Here is a 22,444-nt window from a genome sequence, read left to right on the forward strand (position 1 = left end):
ATAAAGATACCCACACGCGTGATTCATGTTAGTTAAAAAATTATAGATTGTACAGGAGTGATTCTAAAAGGACTGCTTTCAAAATATTGAACCTATAAAAAAGTTATATATAGTTATATATTTCTTATAGATAGAAATATCAAGCCTATAGTGTCACTGGAAGGCCTTTCTATCTATAAGAAATATCAAGCCTATAGGTTCACTGGAAGACCTTTCTATCTATAAGAAATATCAAGCCTACAGGTTCACTGGAAGACCTTTCTATCTATAAGAAACATCAAGCCTATAGTGTCACTGAAAGACCTTTCTATCTATAAGAATCATCACGGCGATAGTTTCACTGGAAGACTTTTCTATCTATAAGAAGTCTTCGAGTTAACCTATAGCCGTGATATTTCTGATAGATAGAAACGTTACTGCTATAGTTTCACTGGAAGGCCTTTCTATCTACAAGAAATATCAAGCCTATAGGTTCACTGGAAGACCTTTCTATCTATAAGAAATATCAAGCCTATAGGTTCACTGGAAGGCCTTTCTATCTATAAGAAATATCAAGCCTATAGGTTCACTGGATGGCCTTTCTATGTATAAGAAATATCAAGCCTATAGGTTCACTGGAAGGCCTTTCTATGTATAAGAAATATCAAGCCTATAGGTTCACTGGAAGACCTTTCTATCTATAAGAAATATCAAGGCTCTAGGTTCACTGGAAGGCCTTTCTATCGATAAGACATATCAAGCCTATAGGTTCACTGGAAGGCCTTTCTATCTATAAGAAATATCAAGGCTATAGGTTCACTGGAAGGCCTTTCTATCGATAAGAAATATCAAGGCTATAGTTTCACTGAAAGGCCTTTCTATCTATAAGAAATATCAAGGCTATAGGTTCACTGGAAGGCCTTTCTATCGATAAGAAATATCAAGGCTATAGGTTCACTGGAAGGCCTTTCTATGGATAAGAAATATCAAGGCTATAGGTTCACTGGAAGGCCTTTCTATCGATAAGAAATATCAAGGCTATAGGTTCACTGGAAGGCCTTTCTATCGATAAGAAATATCAAGGCTATAGTTTCACTGAAAGGCCTTTCTATCTATAAGACACATCACGTCTATAGATTCACTGAAAGGCCTTTCTGTCGATAAGAAATATCAAGGCTATAGGTTCACTGGAAGGCCTTTCTATCGATAAGAAATAGCAAGGATATAGGTTCACTGGAAGATATTTCTATCTGTAAGAAATATCACGGTTCTCTGCCTTGTGTTACGTCTTGGATTCTTATAACAAAAATCACCTTCGATATACTTTGTTTTCTATAAAAACAAAAGCATTCCAGTTCTCTGTTTTCTAACACCTTCTAGTTTCTAACAAGTCCTTCGTTCAGTTTTCAATCGTGTCTTTCACTATAAAGATAATTCATTATGTGTGTCAGCCTGAACCATTCGGAATTGGGTGGCTTGGTTAACGTAATTTCTACATGGTAAATGGAATCACTCCCGACGAGGAAGATGGAGTGTTTTGTTCTGTGGTTTTTGCCCCAGAAGAGGAACATAAGTACCTTTGTAACAGAGCACTTTTCCATTTTTAATACACTTTCTTTTTGTCGTTAAATTTAAAGTGACAAGAACTAAATGTTTTAACTGTTACCTTCCACACAACAGGGTATGCAATTAACATTTAATGATGTCATTAGGGACCTAACAACAATAGAAAGACAGAAGGCAAACATTGTCTTACGTCAATTGTTTATACATTTATGTTTCATTCACCGGTGCTCTCAGCTAGTATTTATATCGAACAATACAATTCCCAATTTTGTTATACGCCCTGTATTTTGTGACGAACAATACAATTCCCAATTTTGTTATACGCCCTGTATTTTATGACGAACAATATAATTCCCAATTTTGTTATACGCCCTGTATTTTATGACGAACAATATAATTCCCAATTTTGTTATTCGCCCTGTATTTTATGACAAACAATACAATTCCCAATTTTGTTATACGCCCTGTATTTTATGACGAACAATTCAATTCCCAATTTTGTTATACGCCCTGTATTTTATGACGAACAATACAATTCCCAATTTTGTTATACGCCCTGTATTTTATGACGAACAATACAATTCCCAATTTTGTTATACGCCCTGTATTTTATGACGAACAATACAATTCCTAATTTTGTTATACGCCCTGTATTTTGTGACGAACAATACAATTCCCAATTTTGTTATACGCCCTGTATTTTATGACGAACAATACAATTCCCAATTTTGTTATACGCCCTGTATTTTATGACGAACAATACAATTCCCCATTTTGTTATACGCCCTGTATTTTATGACGAACAATACAATTCCCCATTTTGTTATACGCCCTGTATTTTATGACGAATATTATGCCACTTCTTTCTATATTTGTATAAAATGGCACCTAAAGTTCAAGTAAATTTCAGTTTAGTTATTTGTAAATATCGGATTTGTCTATTTATTATTTCTAAGTATTGGATGTTTCATTAATTATTCATATTCTATGCTCTCCAACGATAAATGTTTTGTTTTTCTTCACATTTACTGTTTCTCATAATCAAGTACAACTGTCAAATGTTCTATATTCATTATGTCCTGTTGCTAGATCCTGTTTGTTACATTCCTGTATCTGTTTTTATTGATATTCGTTGGTTTTCATGCACTTCTTTTCATATAACGTTGAAATTAAACATTGACCAGAAAGTGTGCAAATATACTAGCAATGGTTCGTAATTAATAACATCATTTTAAACGTTATCCGTTTGAGATGTTTTATGTCTACAAATATACCAGCAATGGTTCGTAATTAATAACATCATTTTAAACGTTATACGTTTGAGATGTTTTATGTCTACAAATATACTAGCAATGGTTCGTAATTAATAACATCATTTTAAACGTTATACGTTTGAGATGTTTTATGTCTACAAATATACCAGCAATGGTTCGTAATTAATAACATCATTTTAAACGTTATACGTTTGAGATGTTTTATGTCTACAAATATACCAGCAATGGTTCGTAATTAATAACATTGTTTTAAACGTTATACGTCCTTTGTTATTCTAATGAAAACTCTTCTGAACACAATGTATTTGTATTTAAAACGTATAGAAATGTGCAGGAAAACTGTAAGATTAAGTCGCTACACCCAATCAACAAGAAGAGGAGGGCACACGAATTTTTCCCTCCCGTGCTACGACTTACCTGTAAATGTGTCTCGACAGGCTGGTCTGTACTGTGGCTCCCCCTTTCAGCAAGGTCAGAAATGCAGGAGGATCGAGAATCTGGTCAGGAGCAAAATCGGCAGCGTCGACTGTCCTCAGCGGTAATTTCAGGAGCACTAACGGCGGCTCAGCTTCTGACGACCGGTGTACTGTACGCTTAGGGGCGGTCCAAATGTCATAACGTATCTACGTAGTCGCTACTTCCTAATGCTTGTAGGCTATTGGTAGTTGTGGCTGCTGGAATCCCACCCGAGCTTCTGGATGCTAGCCAATCATCTCCTGGTACAAGCCACCAGTCTCACGTATGGCTTCTGATTGCTTCTGGCCTATTGCCAAGACTTGCACGAGCTGATAATGATTCTCGCACGTGCTCACACGATATGCAAAGACTACAAAACAAAAACAATCCGAAACGCCTATTTGACATTCGTTTTTTTAGTTTCTGCAGCGTAGAAGATAGCTGGAGGTGAGGGAAAGGCGGGCCACCTAGCGAGAGACATTGACTTACTAACTGTTAATTTATGAAGATTTGTGGCATGTGGTGAGTAACTCACCAGCTGCGTCCTCGGAAGTTTTTACATTTCCATTTGTTGTTTCGAATTTTCGTGTGTATTCTTCAACGGAAGCTAATGCTAGGCCTAATTTTTTGGATGATCAGATAAACAGAAGCTGGAAAGAAGCGACTGAATTTATGAAGTCAAAAGTAATGTTCTGGAATATTCTCACGTGAGGCGTTTCACTGATTCGATTCCTTGAATTAATGTGTTGACTTTACATGTTATGGCAAAATCTGGAACGTTTTATGGTATCGACTGTTGTGTTTGACGTTGGAGGAACATGAAGTTAGTATAAAGTGATAAAGAATATGAGTGTATTACGTCGTGTATCTGACTTATGAAGGTAGGCTTATGTACAATGAGAATTTTCTAAACCTAACGTAATACGCAGTATATGTTCGACAAACAGTGATGAATAATCACTCAATTAGCTCTGAGCTGATCTCTGCATGATTTAGGTTGTGTTACTTACTCGTCTAGAGACTGTAGGGAGACCATTGTCAACCATAAAGTTTGAACAGGTTTATCATTTACGAACTGGTCCTTTGTGTGAGAAACGCTTTTAAATAGTTGATAGTTAAAATAATGTATCCATTGTTTGGTTAACAGCGGCAGCTAAGAAAAACTGTTGTATTTATACTTTTAATGTGGTCGTAGCCTCATTCTCGAAACGTACGTTGTGGCTGAATATGGATAGAAGGCAACTTTCCCTAATTATTTAATAACATTCACAATAAACGCGTGCTCCGTAATGTGACAACGAACAGTTTTATGTTCCAGAAATACTGCATTACGTCATATTAATATTTATTTATATGTTATTATAAATAAACAGTTTCATCTTATTAGCCTCAGTCAGTTAAACTGTTTTATCTTGTTAACCTCGTGCAGTCCACTTACTGTTATTGTTTTGACTCGTTATGAGTTCCTATCAATTTAAAGTTTCCAAAACTAAGCTCGTGTAAAACGAAGTTTTATCGACAGAGGCATGATTTGGAAGTTCCCGGATGTTACAATGACACAGATCTGTATTAGTTAATAATTAGGAGTAGGGAAGTATCCATAACACTACAATGCTTAAATCTTTGAAACGAAGAAACTAGTTAGGCTTAAAAGTCACAACGCTTATTTTCACCTGGACTTGAGATGTTTATAGTGCAACTAAACACGAATCTTTAGAATCTCTAAACTCATGGAAGGTCCATTAGCAGGTAAATACCTTGTTTAAGAAACTAACAGATGTTCGATACGTGTGGAGAGACAGTTTTATTATACAGCTCAGAAGAAGACACAGCTGACCACTGGTCAGAAGTTCTACTGCACGTCACAGTTTAGTTAATGTTTACAGTTCCCTTGTTTACAGAGTCCACGAAAACTTTATAGCCCCATGTTAAAGCCTGTTTTTAAAAACTGTATATTATCCATTACTTCAGTGAAATATTTTAAGGGTGGTAAGTGTTTACATACAGTTTAAAAGATTCGCGAGTATTGTACTACAGCACTCAGTTATAGTGCACATATTGTACTACAACACTCAGTTATAGTGCACATATTGTATTACAACACTCAGTTATAGTGCACATATTGTATTACAACACTCAGTTATAGTGCACATATTGTATTACAACACTCAGTTATAGTGCACATATTGTACTACAACACTCAGTTATAGTGCACATATTGTACTACAACACTCAGTTATAGTGCACATATTGCACTACAACACTCAGTTATAGTGCACATATTGCACTACAACACTCAGTTATAGTGCACATATTGCAGAACAGCAGTTATAGTGTACATATTGCACTACAACACTCAGTTATAGTGCACATATTGTACTACAACACTGAAGTATAGTGCACATATTGCACTACAACGCTCAGTTATAGTGCACATATTGCACTACAACACTCAGTTATAGTGCACATATTGTACTACAACACTGAATTATAGTGTACATATTGCACTACAACACTCAGTTATAGTGCACATATTGTACTACAACACCCAGTTATAGTGCATATATTGCACTACAACACTCAGTTATAGTGCACATATTGTACTACAACACCCAGTTATAGTGCATATATTGCACTACAACACTCAGTTATAGTGTACATATTGCACTACAGCACTCAGTTATAGTGCACATATTGCACTACAGCACTCAGTTATAGTGCACATATTGCACTACAGCACTCAGTTATAGTGCACATATTGCACTACAGCACTCAGTTATAGTGCACATATTGTACTACATCACCCAGTTATAGTGCACATATTGCACTACAACACTCAGTTATAGTGTACACATTTTTAATTTACAAACGAAAGAACAAAATAATTTATAAATAATTATTAATAATATAAATTAACTCAAGAATAATGAGTTAATAATGTACTACATTGATAGTAAAACTGTCAACATTAATAATAATAACACTTATTAAGACGAATAAGAAATATTTTAAATTGAACCAGTTTTTATTATTTACTATTAACAGTTTTTATTATTAACTATTAACGTTTTTATTATTAATTATAAACAGTTTTTATTAACTATATTTGTTTATTAATTATTAACAGTTTTATTAACTATATTTGTTTATTAATTATTAACAGTTTTATTAACTATATTTGTTTATTAATTATTAACAGTTTTATTAACAATATTTTATTAATTATCAACAGTTTTTATTAACTATATTTGTTTATTAATTATTAATAGTTTTTATTAACTATATTTGTTTATTAATTATTAACAGTTTTTATTAGTAATTATTAACAGTTTTATTAACTATATTTTTTTAATTATCAACAGTTTTTATTAACTATATTTGTTTATTAATTATCAATAGTTTTTATTAACTATATTTGTTTATTAATTATCAATAGTTTTTATTAACTATATTTGTTTATTAATTATTAATAGTTTTTATTAACTATATTTGTTTATTAATTATTAATAGTTTTTATTAACTATATTTGTTTATTAATTATTAATAGTTTTTATTAACTATATTTGTTTATTAATTATCAATAGTTTTTATTAACTATATTTGTTTATTAATTATTAATAGCTTTTATTAACTATATTTGTTTATTAATTACTAACAGTTTTTATTAACTATATTTGTTTATTAATTATTAACAGCTTTTATTAATTATATTTGTTTATTTCACTAAATAAAACTTTTCTTTCTCAGGGTCACGTGATTATTTTTGTATTAATATTTTTAAATCAGCTTAGGTTCCTTTTATTTGTTAAATTTAAGAGTTCAAATATCTTAAGCCAAAATCAGTATGTTTAAGCGCTATCTCTTTATTTTACCAGTAGGAGTTACACACGTAAGTATAATTAAATCCTGTATATAAATGTATATTTAAACAGTAATAATCTTGAAGACAGTAGTAACTGAAAGACAAAATACACAATAAGTACAATAACTATTATAGGTTTGTGTTTATTTAAGGAATTAATTTTTATTATATTATGCTTCAAACAAAGAAATGGTTGTAAGACAGGATATGTATATACACACAGTCTATTGGATATATACATCTTTGGGCCCGGCATGGCTAGGTAGTTAGGACGCTCTAGTCGTAATCTGAGTGTCACGGATTCGAATCCCCGCCGCACGAAACACGCCTGTACTTTTAGTTGTGTGGACGATATAACGTATAGTTAATCCAATTATTCGAGTAGCCCAAGAATTGGCAGTGAGTAGTAATGAATAACTGCCTTACCTCTACTCTTACCCTGCTAAATTAGGAACAGGTAACCCGCGTGTGCCTTACCTCTACTCTTACCCCTGCTAAATTAGGAACAGGCAACCCTCGTGTGTCTTACCTCTACTCTTACCTTGCTAAATTAGGAACAGGTAACCCTCGTGTGTCTTATCACTACTTACCCTGCTAAATTAGGAACAGGTAACCCGCGTGTGCCTTACCTCTACTCTTACCCTGCTAAATGAGGAACAGGTAACCCTCGTGTGTCTTACCACTACTTACCCTGCTAAATTAGGGAACAGGTAACTCTCGTGTGCCTTACTCCTACTCTTACCCTGCTAAATTAGGAACAGGTAACCCTCGTGTGTCTTACCACTACTTACCCTGCTAAATTAGGAACAGGTAACCCTCGTGTGTCTTACCACTACTTACCCTGCTAAATTAGGAACAGGTAACCCTCGTGTCACTTTGCTCGAAATTCGAAAACAAACATATCTTGTCGTCCCTTGACTCAAAAATCCACAATTTCATATTTATTACGTCTGAGAAAAAATAATATTTTTTTATATTTCCATATCTGTTCACCTTTAGTTTAAAGTAATTATTTTTACACAACATACACCTTAATTAACATCAGTTGTTAAGTGTGAGTTTCGGTTTACAACTTATGGAACTGAATGCTTGTTTGTTTACTGTACGAAGCTGCACGAGGACTGTCTACACTAAATGTTGGTTCCTAACTTTACGGTGAAAGAAATGGGGGAGGAAGCTAACCAGCACCATCTATCGGTTTACGAAAAGTCGCCTGCACATCTTAAAGAGTAAGCGTGTTCAGCGATTGGATTCGAACTCTCGACCCATACATATGTTACCACTTCACCACTAACATTTTATTTTCTACGACTAATGTATTTTAATTAATAAAATTCAAGACCTATAAATACCTTATAATTTATTTCTTAATGTCTTATGTGCCAGCATATGACTTATAATATCTTATGTGCCAGCATATGAAAAAACATTTGTTAATTCTCAAGAAAACCTCCGATGTTGTATTACTATAATGTGAGGAGTTATTCACACGTAACGCTTCCTCAATATGTAAGTAATTACTATAATGTGAGGAGTTATTCACACGTAACGCTTCCTCATTATTTAAGTAATTACAATAATGTGAGGAGTTATTCACACGTAACGCTTCCTCATTATTTAAGTAATTACTATAATGTGAGGAGTTATTCACACGTAACGCTTCCTCAATATGTAAGTAATTACTATAATGTGAGGAGTTATTCACACGTAACGCTTCCTCAATATTTAAGTAATTACAATAATGTGAGGAGTTATTCACACGTAACGCTTCCTCAATATGTAAGTAATTACTATAATGTGAGGAGTTATTCACACGTAACGCTTCCTCATTATTTAAGTAATTACAATAATGTGAGGAGTTATTCACACGTAACGTTTCCTCATTATTTAAGTAATTACTATAATGTGAGGAGTTATTCACACGTAACGCTTCCTCAATATGTAAGTAATTACTATAATGCGAGGAGTTATTCACACGTAACGCTTCCTCATTATTTAAGTAATTACTTCAATGTGAGGAGTTATTCACACGTAACGCTTCCTCAATATTTAAGTAATTACAATAATGTGAGGAGTTATTCACACGTAACGCTTCCTCAATATTTAAGTAATTACTATAATGTGAGGAGTTATTCACACGTAACGCTTCCTCAATATTTAAGTAATTACTATAATGTGAGGAGTTATTCACACGTAACGCTTCCTCAATATTTAAGTAATTACTATAATGTGAAGAGTTATTCACACGTAACGCTTCCTCAATATTTAAGTAATTACTATAACGTGAGGAGTTATTCACACGTAACGCTTCCTCAATATTTAAGTAATTACTATAATGTGAGGAGTTATTCACACGTAACGCTTCCTCAATATTTAAGTAATTACTTTAATGTGAGGAGTTATTCACACGTAACGCTTCCTCAATATTTAAGTAATTACTATAATGTGAGGAGTTATTCACACGTAACGCTTCCTCAATATTTAAGTAATTACTATAATGTGAGGAGTTATTCACACGTAACGCTTCCTCAATATTTAAGTAATTACTATAATGTGAGGAGTTATTCACACGTAACGCGTCCTCAATATTTAAGTAATTACTATAATGTGAGGAGTTATTCACACGTAACGCTTCCTCAATATGTAAGTAATTACTATAATGTGAGGAGTTATTCACACGTAACGCTTCCTCAATATGTAAGTAATTACTATAATGTGAGGAGTTATTCACACGTAACGCTTCCTCAATATTTAAGTAATTACTATAATGTGAGGAGTTATTCACACGTAACGCTTCCTCAATATGTAAGTAATTACTATAATGTGAGGAGTTATTCACACGTAACGCTTCCTCATTATTTAAGTAATTACTATAATGTGAGGAGTTATTCACACGTAACGCTTCCTCAATATGTAAGTAATTACTATAATGTGAGGAGTTATTCACACGTAACGCTTCCTCATTATTTAAGTAATTACAATAAGGTGAGGAGTTATTCACACGTAACGCTTCCTCATTATTTAAGTAATTACTATAATGTGAGGAGTTATTCACACGTAACGCTTCCTCAATATGTAAGTAATTACTATAATGTGAGGAGTTATTCACACGTAACGCTTCCTCAATATTTAAGTAATTACAATAATGTGAGGAGTTATTCACACGTAACGCTTCCTCAATATGTAAGTAATTACTATAATGTGAGGAGTTATTCACACGTAACGCTTCCTCATTATTTAAGTAATTACAATAATGTGAGGAGTTATTCACACGTAACGCTTCCTCAATATGTAAGTAATTACTATAATGCGAGGAGTTATTCACACGTAACGCTTCCTCAATATTTAAGTAATTACTTAATGTGAGGAGTTATTCACACGTAACGCTTCCTCAATATTTAAGTAATTACTATAATGTGAGGAGTTATTCACACGTAACGCTTCCTCATTATTTAAGTAATTACTATAATGTGAGGAGTTATTCACACGTAACGCTTCCTCATTATTTAAGTAATTACTATAATGTGAGGAGTTATTCACACGTAACGCTTCCTCAATATTTAAGTAATTACTATAATGTGAAGAGTTATTCACACGTAACGCTTCCTCAATATTTAAGTAATTACTATAACGTGAGGAGTTATTCACACGCAACGCTTCCTCAATATTTAAGTAATTACAATAATGTGAGGAGTTATTCACACGTAACGCTTCCTCATTATTTAAGTAATTACTTCAATGTGAGGAGTTATTCACACGTAACGCTTCCTCAATATTTAAGTAATTACTATAATGTGAGGAGTTATTCACACGTAACGCTTCCTCAATATTTAAGTAATTACTATAATGTGAGGAGTTATTCACACGTAACGCGTCCTCAATATTTAAGTAATTACTATAATGTGAGGAGTTATTCACACGTAACGCTTCCTCAATATGTAAGTAATTACTATAATGTGAGGAGTTATTCACACGTAACGCTTCCTCAATATTTAAGTAATTACTATAATGTGAAGAGTTATTCACACGTAACGCTTCCTCAATATTTAAGTAATTACTATAATGTGAGGAGTTATTCACACGTAACGCTTCCTCAATATGTAAGTAATTACTATAATGTGAGGAGTTATTCACACGTAACGCTTCCTCATTATTTAAGTAATTACTATAATGTGAGGAGTTATTCACACGTAACGCTTCCTCAATATTTAAGTAATTGCTATAATGTGAGGAGTTATTCACACGTAACGCTTCCTCAATATTTAAGTAATCTAAACATCGACTGATTCATAAAAACACGTTTTTAATGACGTAGTTTACCAGTATTGTTTGTGAAAGTTTAAATATACTGGGAATATTGATAATGAATGTTAATAATTATTTGTAATTGATAATCACCCAGTTCATTTTCATTCGTTTAAAAACCTTCTATATATGAAGGTATAATATTGAACATTGAATTCTAAATATAATTTCCACAATTTTTATCAATATTACTGACGTAATATCTCACCATGGGCTTCCCCCTTTTAGCGTACCATAATATCACTAATTCTTTACTTTCATTTACTATCTTATTCTACAGTTTTACCACTTACCATTACACTAAAGACATTCCCGTTTTAAGATACAGTTATAACATGGACTATTAGTAGTTATGGAGCCACTTGGGAAGCATATACTGTTTGGCACTAGAGGGCGCGTCGCTCGGAGAGGAGTCATCATATGAATACGTCATCAACCTCAAAATGAGCGTTGTTTGGAGAGGAAGTGACATCTTATGACTAGGTCGGTTTGTTTATTTTGAATATCGGGCAAAGCTACACGAGAGTTATCTGCGCTAGCCATCCATCATTTAGCAGTGTAAGACTAGAGGGAAGGAAGCTATTCATCATCACTCACCGCCAACTCTTTTACCAATGAACATTGGGATTAACTATTACATTATAACGTGCCCACAGCTCAAAGGGCGAACGTGTTTGATGCAATGGGGATTCGAATCCGCGAACCTCAGGTTACGAGTCGTGTACTCTAACGTCCTGGTTATTTCAGGTTACGAGTCGAGTACTCTAACCTCCTGGTCATTCCAGGTTACGAGTCGAGTACTCTAACCTCCTGGTCATTTCAGGTTACGAGTCGAGTACTCTAACCTCCTGGTCATTTCAGGTCACGAGTCGAGTACTCTAACCTCCTGGTTATCAGTTATTAATTTAATTTTTGAGCGTTAAATATTATCTGTCACCAGAGGGTACGTAACTAGAAGAGGGTGAGATTATACGTGTTAATAATCAAACGAACCAATAACACAACACTACCTTGTGTTAATAATAAAAAAACAATAACACAACACTACCTTATGTTAAAAATAAAAAGAACCAGTAACACAATAGTACCTCGTGTTAATAATCAAAAGAACCAATAATGCATATTTCTCTACAAGTGGGTTTTCTCGACATCACTGATTATTATCTCAATAATGCATTTCTTCCTTATTAAAAATGAACTCACGATACAGAACGTTTGGGTTTTTACAAAGCATTTGGTCACCGTGTTTCATATATTTCAGAGTTTCTAATAACTTATTGAATATTCATAATTGATAATTATTATTGAAATTCCTTCCTTCTCGTAGGATTCTTGCATTTTCGTAGCACGTCGATGATTATGTTACTGTTTGTGTCGGATCTTTCACTAACCAATAATTATCCACCATCATTCCACGTCAGATTGCCACGTATCTTGTTTAGCAGAACTTACCTTTGTATTTCTGAGGAACACTCAGACGGTCACTAAATTTTCACAAGTCGGCGATTCTATTTAAAATGTTAACAGGTTCCATGGCTTGCGAATCAAAGGTCTGGTGGCGTTGTTGAGCTGGTAACGTGTTATTTTGTAAGACTGACTTCGTCATTTGTTTTACCATATTTTTACATTTCGCTAGCCTTACCGATAGCCAGTCGTGCCAAACCAACAAAGAATCAAAATGTTGGTGTAACAGTACAATGCCTGCTTTCTGTATCAGTCAGTTTCTGTATGTTGTTCATCACCCATTAACACGTTTAGAACATATTCACAAAGATCCATGATAACATGATAAATTCGTTTTTATAACCAGTTCACGTGTTATGCACATAGAAACTCTTCATTCTGATGTAATTTCACATAGAAACTCTTCATTCTGATGTAATTTCACATAGAAACTCTTCATTCTGATGTAATTTCACATAGAAACTCTTCATTCTGATGTAATTTCACATAGAAACTCTTCATTCTGATGTAATTTCACATAGAAACTCTTCATTCTGATGTAATTTAAGTGTGATGATTAATAAATGAGAACAGATTGTGACATAAAAACTGTTTATTTACATAAACAGAACATATAAACATCTGATAATTCACACTGTGATACAAGATCTGCTTTTAAAAATATAATGATTGAATTTGGATTACTGGAGTTCATCAAACTTGGGGCATCCAAACAATTCCTAAATGTAACAACATTATAAGAATTAAAACAACTTTCCCTTTGTAAAAATATGGTAACGTTTTCTCTCCGGGATCTAGCGACACTACACAAGTAGGAATAGTCGATGTTTCTCAGGGGATGTACGGAACACTTATGACGATCTATATTCAGTCAAAACGAAACCAGTTTCTAAACACGAACACACACACACATATATATCCAGTGAGTAAAACCTCCACTTTGTTTTCAACAAAAAGACACATATATATAGTAAATATTTTAATACCAGGTCTTTTATCGTTTGTCGTTCAGATAAAATTTTTCTAGAACAATCTTAGAACCAGTCATGATGAAATATCAGGATTATCTTACTTTAACGCGTACTCTAAAATTTCATCTTCAGTAAACAGTCACATCTTGAAACGTAATCTCTCCGAAGTTTGGAGTTTTAAATCGACCTGTAAGTAACCACTGAGTTGTCGTATTTATACACTTCAAGATATTAAACACGTGTCAGAAACATTTGTCTATAACACTCAACTGACATTTGTCTTTGACGTTACTGAGAAATATAATAGATTGATGATATAAACTAATATCATATATCTGTTTCTGTACCCTCATGAAACAGATTCTGTGGTATATAAAATACTGATAGATTCAGCTCGTGACTTGCACGTGTAGAGTTTAGACACTCGTTTATTTGTTCACTTTCACTCACAATATCGTCAACGATAAAAATGTTTGGTTCATGAAACAACGAACATTATTGGGCAAGATGTTTGGTTCATCAAACAACGAACATTATCGGGCAAGATGTTTGGTTCATCAAACAACGAACATTATCGGGCAAGATGTTTGGTTCATCAAACAACGAACATTATCGGGCAAGCCTTCGACATATCGAATGTTAGGATTTCTTTCCGTTGATTTTGTATACAGAGGATAAAATTTACCATAAAACCGCTGTAACTTTCCAGGAACTATGGATAAAGGACTTCCTGAGATGAAGTTTAAACCTTACTTACGAACTGGTCCGGCACAGCCAGATGGTTAAGGCACTCTCTACTCGTAATCCGAGGGTCGCGGGTTTGAACCCTTGTCACACCAAACATGCTCGGCCTTTCAGTCGTGGGGGCGTTATAATGTGACGTTCAATCCCACTATCCGTTGGTTAAAGAGTAACCCAAGAGTTGGTGGTGGGTAGTGATGACTAGGGGTCTTTCGTCTAGTCTTACACTGCTACCCATAGTAGGGACGGCTAGCGCAGATAGGCCTAAGCTTTGCACAAAATTCAAAACAAACTAACGAAGTGGGATTTACTTGTCGGATCTGATATTAAACACGTATCTATCTGAAACCTTAATGAATCGATATGCAACATGAATCGCTTTCTACACACTGTTCATTTGGAATCAGCCTCTCGCGATAAATAAACATTTCTTAACAGAAATGGAAAATATGCAGTTCATGCGTCATTATGAGTAGAAAACATACAAAATTATATGATAATTGATATGTACTAGGCTTGTATGAAAGTTATGATGACTGATATGTACTAGACTTGTATGAAAGTTATGATAACTGATATGTACTAGGCTTGTATGAAAGTTATGATAACTGATATGTACTAGGCTTGTATGAAAGTTATGATAACTGATATGTACTAGGCTTGTATGAAAGTTATGATAACTGATATGTACTAGGCTTGTATGAAAGTTATGATAACTGATATGTACTAGACTTGTATGAAAGTTATGATAACAGATATGTACTAGGCTTGTATGAAAGTTATGATAACTGATATGTACTAGGCTTGTATGAAAGTTATGATAACTGATATGTACTAGGCTTGTATGAAAGTTATGATGACTGATATGTACTAGGCTTGTATGAAAGTTATGATTGATATGTACTAGGCTTGTATGAAAGTTATGATAACTGATATGTACTAGGCTTGTATGAAAGTTATGATAACTGATATGTACTAGGCTTGTATGAAAGTTATGATAACTGATATGTACTAGACTTGTATGAAAGTTATGATAACTGATATGTACTAGGCTTGTATGAAAGTTATGATAACTGATATGTACTAGGCTTGTATGAAAGTTATGATAATTGATATGTACTAGACTTGTATGAAAGTTATGATAATTGATATGTACTAGGCTTGTATGAAAGTTATGATAACTGATATGTACTAGACTTGTATGAAAGTTATGATAACTGATATGTACTAGACTTGTATGAAAGTTATGATAACTGATATGTAATAGGCTTGAATGAAAGTTATGATAACTGATATGTACTAGGCTTGTATCAAAGTTATGATAACTGATATGTACTAGGCTTGTATGAAAGTTATGATAACTGATATGTACTAAGCTTGTATGAAAGTTATGATAACTGATATGTACTAGGCTTGTATGAAAGTTATGATAACTGATATGTACTAGGCTTGAATGAAAGTTATGATAACTGATATGTACTAGGCTTGTATGAAAGTTATGATAATTGATATGTACTAGGCTTGTATGAAAGTTATGATAATTGATATGTACTAGGCTTGTATGAAAGTTATGATAACTGATATGTACTAGGCTTGTATAAAAGTTATGATAACTGATATGTACTAGGCTTGAATGAAAGTTATGATAACTGATATGTACTAGGCTTGTATGAAAGTTATGATAATTGATATGTACTAGGCTTGTATGAAAGTTATGATAATTGATATGTACTAGGCTTGTATGAAAGTTATGATAACTGATATGTACTAGGCTTGTATAAAAGTTATGATGACTGATATGTACTAGGCTTGTATGAAAGTTATGATAACTGATATGTACTAGGCTTGTATGAAAGTTATGATAACTGATATGTACTAGGCTTGTATGAAAGTTATGATAATTGATATGTACTAAGCTTGTATGAAAGTTATGATAACTGATATGTACTAGGCTTGTATGAAAGTTATGATAACTGATATGTACTAGGCTTGTATGAAAGTTATGATAATTGATATGTACTAGGCTTGTATGAAAGTTATGATAACTGATATGTACTAGACTTGTATGAAAGTTATGATAACTGATATGTACTAGGCTTGTATGGAAGTTATGATTACTGATATGTACTAGGCTTGTATGAAAGTTATGATAACTGATATGTACTAGGCTTCTATGGAAGTTATGATAACTGATATGTTCTAGGCTTGTATAAAAGTTATGATGACTGATATGTACTAGGCTTGTATGAAAGTTATGATAACTGATATGTACTAGGCTTGTATGAAAGTTATGATAATTGATATGTACTAGGCTTGTATGAAAGTTATGATAACTGATATGTACTAGACTTGTATGAAAGTTATGATAACTGATATGTACTAGACTTGTATGAAAGTTATGATAACTGATATGTACTAGGCTTGTATGGAAGTTATGATTACTGATATGTACTAGGCTTGTATGAAAGTTATGATAACTGATATGTACTAGGCTTCTATGGAAGTTATGATAACTGATATGTTCTAGGCTTGTATGAAAGTTATGATAACTGATATGTACTAGGCTTGTATGGAAGTTAATTTAATTTTAACAGTCCAGTATTTAACAATCAGTTCCTGTTTCAGTCTTTTCCAAAGTTTGTTGAACTGTCGGCAGAATTTGCCCCTCAGTTGAATTTGAAGACTACAATGGAAGTTGTAAGATGGACTGTGTACTGATGTGTTAGTTTCAAACAACAAACATGTTAGTTGTAGACGAAAAACAGAAAATAACCTTCTTATGTGTCCTCAAACCTAAGGAAAGAGAACATTGTGAACGTACGTTTAACTTTATCGTTATGTAAAGTGAAGATATATATAAATACATTAGTAAAAATAAACACCTTTTAATTAAGTTATATAGTTAAAATAACAAGGAAGACCTGCGTTAAAAATCAAAACCTCTGATTAACTTATATTAGTTTGATATAACTTAAAAACAAACCGAAACAACAAATAATTAAACACTGCATCAACTACAAAGATCCCAGGATACAAGTTATGATGTTGGATAATAAACTGTACTCGGAAGGGACTGCTTGTACCATGGAAGCTTCTCAGGGTACAAGTTGGATAATAAACTGTACTCGGAGGGGACTGCTTGTACCTTGGAAACTTCTCAGGGTACAAGTTGGATAATAAACTGTACTCTGGGTGTTGGAGGGGACTGCTTGTACCTTGGAAACTTCTCAAGGTACAAGTTGGATAATAAACTGTACTCTGGGTGTCGGAGGGGACTGCTTGTACCTTGGAAGCTTCTCAGGGTACAAGTTGGATAATAAACTGTACTCTGGGTGTCGGAGGGGACTGCTTGTACCTTGGAAGCTTCTCAGTTGATACAGTGTTTTTTGTTCAATGTATTTTTCTGTCGATTTGTTTTTGAGTTAAAATAACAAACTAATATATACATTTGTTTTTTATTGACTGTTAGGTTTACCAACAAACAAAACCTGCTCTTCACTGTTAGGTGAACATACTGCTTGTGTAATTGTGAGGTATAACACCTTTTACTTTAAGAAACAAGAAATGTTTTATTGTTACCACAGTCATTATACATATTATATTTGTTCTTCAGAGGTAAGATACACCTACATCACCTTGTTTGTTCTTCAGAGGTAAGATACACGTACATCACCTTGTTTGTTCTTCAGAGGTAAGATACACGTACATCACCTTGTTTGTTTTTCAGAGGTAAGATACACGTACATCACCTTGTTTGTTCTTCAGATGTAAGACACACGTACATCACCTTGTTTGTTCTTCAGAGGTAAGATACACGTACATCACCTTGTTTGTTCTTCAGAGGTAAGATACACGTACATCACCTTGTTTGTTCTTCAGAGGTAAGATACACGTGTCACCTTGTTTGTTCTTCAGAGGAAAGATATACGTACATCACCTTGTTTGTTCTTTAGAGTGTGTGTGTGTGTTTTTCCATATAGCAAAGCCACAAAGGGCTATCTGCTCAGCCCACCGAGGGGAATCGAACCCCTGATTTTAGCGTGTAAATCCGGAGACATACCGCTGTACTAGCGGGGGGCATTGTTCTTTAGAGGAAAGATACACGTACATCACCTTGTGCATCAGTGATCGAAACGTTACACCTGTTGTAAAAACCATGTTCCTTCTAATTTTATCAATCCATGTGCGGAATGATGTTTTTCATGTGTTTCAGTATCAAAGTAATGTGGGGATGTTTACGCTGAGTTTTTTGGAAGAATATTTTTAGACCGTCGACTTTACTGCGTCATTAGGCCACTGTACAAAGTTACCAGTTGGTTGTTTGGATTTTAGGTCTGTCAACCCAGGGTCGTTAAGGTCGTCAACAAGTCCAGTCTTCTCCTCATCATTGAGGATGTGCGTGGCTGAAACAATGACGTTAACAGCAGTTGATTGGTTGTTGTTTGGCCGATGTGCGTGGCTGAAACAATGAAGTTAACAGCAGTCGATTGGTTGTTGTTTGGCCACGCAGCTCAGAGGGTCACTGGAAGACTGTAATAGTGGACCTTTCTTCTCTAGTGCAACCTATAAATGACCGTGAGATAAAGTAAAGTGACGTAATGCAGATCACCATGAAAATCCGGAAGTGTTTGAGTAGCTTTCAATGTATTGTTATAAGTGTGTCTCGGTACAGTATTAGTGGAAACAAAATATCGGTACAGTATTAGTGGAAACAAAATATCGGTACAGTATTAGTGGAAACAAAATAAGTAACAGTTGTCGGTAATGAACAGGAAATATGATGAACGATTTAATTACAAAATAAACACAACAAGGAAGAGTTTAACGTAGGGTTCTACAACAACATCCTGTTATAAAACAGACATTCTACCATAATACTAGTTTTAGTGGTGGTGATCTACAACAACATCCTGTTATAAAACAGATATTCTACCATGATACTAGTTTTAGTGGTGGTGATCTACAACAACATCCACTTATAAAACAGATATTCTACCATAGTACTAGTTTTACTGGTGGTGATCTACAACAACATTCTGTTATAAAACAGATATTCTACCATGATACTAGTTTTAGTGGTGGTGATCTACAACAACATCCTGTTATAAAACAGATATTCTACCATGATACTAGTTTTAGTGGTGGTGATCTACAACAACATCCTGTTATAAAACAGATATTCTACCATGATACTAGTTTTAGTGGTGGTGATCTACAACAACATCCTGTTATCAAACAGATATTCTACCATGATACTAGTTTTAGTGGTGGTGATCTACAACAACATCCACTTATAAAACAGATATTCTACCATAGTACTAGTTTTACTGGTGGTGATCTACAACAACATTCTGTTATAAAACAGACATTCTACCATAATACTAGTTTTAGTGGTGGTGATCTACAACAACATTCTGTTATAAAACAGATATTCTACCATGATACTAGTTTTAGTGGTGGTGATCTACAACAACATTCTGTTATAAAACAGATATTCTACCATGATATTAGTTTTAGTGGTGGTGATCTACAACAACATCCTGTTATAAAACAGATATTCTACCATGATACTAGTTTTAGTGATGGTGATCTACAACAACATCCTGTTATAAAACAGATATTCTACCATGATACTAGTTTTAGTGGTGGTGATCTACAACAACATTCTGTTATAAAACAGATATTCTACCATGATATTAGTTTTAGTGGTGGTGATCTACAACAACATCCTGTTATAAAACAGATATTCTACCATGATACTAGTTTTAGTGGTGGTGATCTACAACAACATCCTGTTATAAAACAGACATTCTACCATGATACTAGTTTTAGTGGTGGTGTTCCACAAGAACATCCTGTTATAAAACAGATATTCTACCATGATACTAGTTTTAGTGGTGGTGTTCTACAACATCCTGTTATAAAACAGATATTCTACCATGATACTAGTTTTAGTGGTGGTGATCTACAACAACATCCTGTTATAAAACAGATATTCTACCATGATACTAGTTTTAGTGGTGGTGATCTACAACAACATCCAGTTATAAAACAGATATTCTACCATGATACTAGTTTTAGTGGTGGTGATCTACTAGTTTTAGTGGTGGTGATCTACAACAACATCCAGTTATAAAACAGATATACTAGTTTTAGTGGTGGTGAACAACATCCAGTTATAAAACAGATATTCTACCATGATACTAGTTTTAGTGGTGGTGATCTACAACAACATCCAGTTATAAAACAGATATTCTACCATAGTACTAGTTTTAGTGGTGGTGATCTACAAGAACATCCTGTTATAAAACAGATATTCTACCATGATACTAGTTTTAGTGGTGGTGTTCTACAACATCCTGTTATAAAACAGATATTCTACCATGATACTAGTTTTAGTGGTGGTGTTCTACAACAACATCCTGTTATAAAACAGATATTCTACCATGATACTAGTTTTAGTGGTGGTGTGATCTACAACAACATCCTGTTATAAATCAGATATTCTACCATGATACTAGTTTTAGTGGTGGTGATCTACAACAACATCCAGTTATAAAACAGATATTCTACCATGATACTAGTTTTAGTGGTGGTGATCTACAACAACATCCAGTTATAAAACAGATATTCTACCATGATACTAGTTTTAGTGGTGGTGATCTACAACAACATTCTGTTATAAAACAGATATTCTACCATGATACTAGTTTTAGTGGTGGTGATCTACAACAACATCCTGTTATAAAACAGATATTCTACCATGATACTAGTTTTAGTGGTGGTGATCTACAACAACATCCTGTTATAAAACAGATATTCTACCATGATACTAGTTTTAGTGGTGGTGATCTACAACAACATCCTGTTATAAAACAGATATTCTACCATGATACTAGTTTTAGTGGTGGTGATCTACAACAACATCCTGTTATAAAACAGATATTCTACCATGATACTAGTTTTAGTGGTGGTGATCTACAACAACTTCCTGTAAAACAGACATTCTACCTACTAGTTTTAGTGGTGGTGTTCTACAAGAACATCCTGTTATAAAACAGACATTCTACCATGATACTAGTTTTAGTGGTGGTGTTCTACAACAACATCCTGTTATAAAACAGATATTCTACCATGATACTAGTTTTAGTGGTGGTGATCTACAACAACATCCTGTTATAAAACAGATATTCTACCATGATACTAGTTTTAGTGGTGGTGATCTAGTTTTAGTGGTGGTACAACAACATTCAGTTATAAAACAGATATTCTACCATAGTACTAGTTTTAGTGGTGGTGATCTACAACAACATCCAGTTATAAAACAGATATTCTACCATGATACTAGTTTTAGTGGTGGTGATCTACAACAACATCCTGTTATAAAACAGATATTCTACCATGATACTAGTTTTAGTGGTGGTGATCTACAACAACATTCTGTTATAAAACAGATATTCTACCATGATACTAGTTTTAGTGGTGGTGATCTACAACAACATCCTGTTATAAAACAGATATTCTACCATGATACTAGTTTTAGTGGTGGTGATCTACAACAACATTCTGTTATAAAACAGATATTCTACCATGATATTAGTTTTAGTGGTGGTGATCTACAACAACATCCTGTTATAAAACAGATATTCTACCATGATACTAGTTTTAGTGGTGGTGATCTACAACAACATCCTGTTATAAAACAGATATTCTACCATGATACTAGTTTTAGTGGTGGTGATCTACAACAACATTCTGTTATAAAACAGATATTCTACCATGATATTAGTTTTAGTGGTGGTGATCTACAACAACATCCTGTTATA

This window comes from Tachypleus tridentatus, chromosome 3, assembly GCF_004210375.1.
Source record: "Tachypleus tridentatus isolate NWPU-2018 chromosome 3, ASM421037v1, whole genome shotgun sequence".
Classification (NCBI taxonomy): Eukaryota; Metazoa; Arthropoda; class Merostomata; order Xiphosura; family Limulidae; genus Tachypleus; species Tachypleus tridentatus.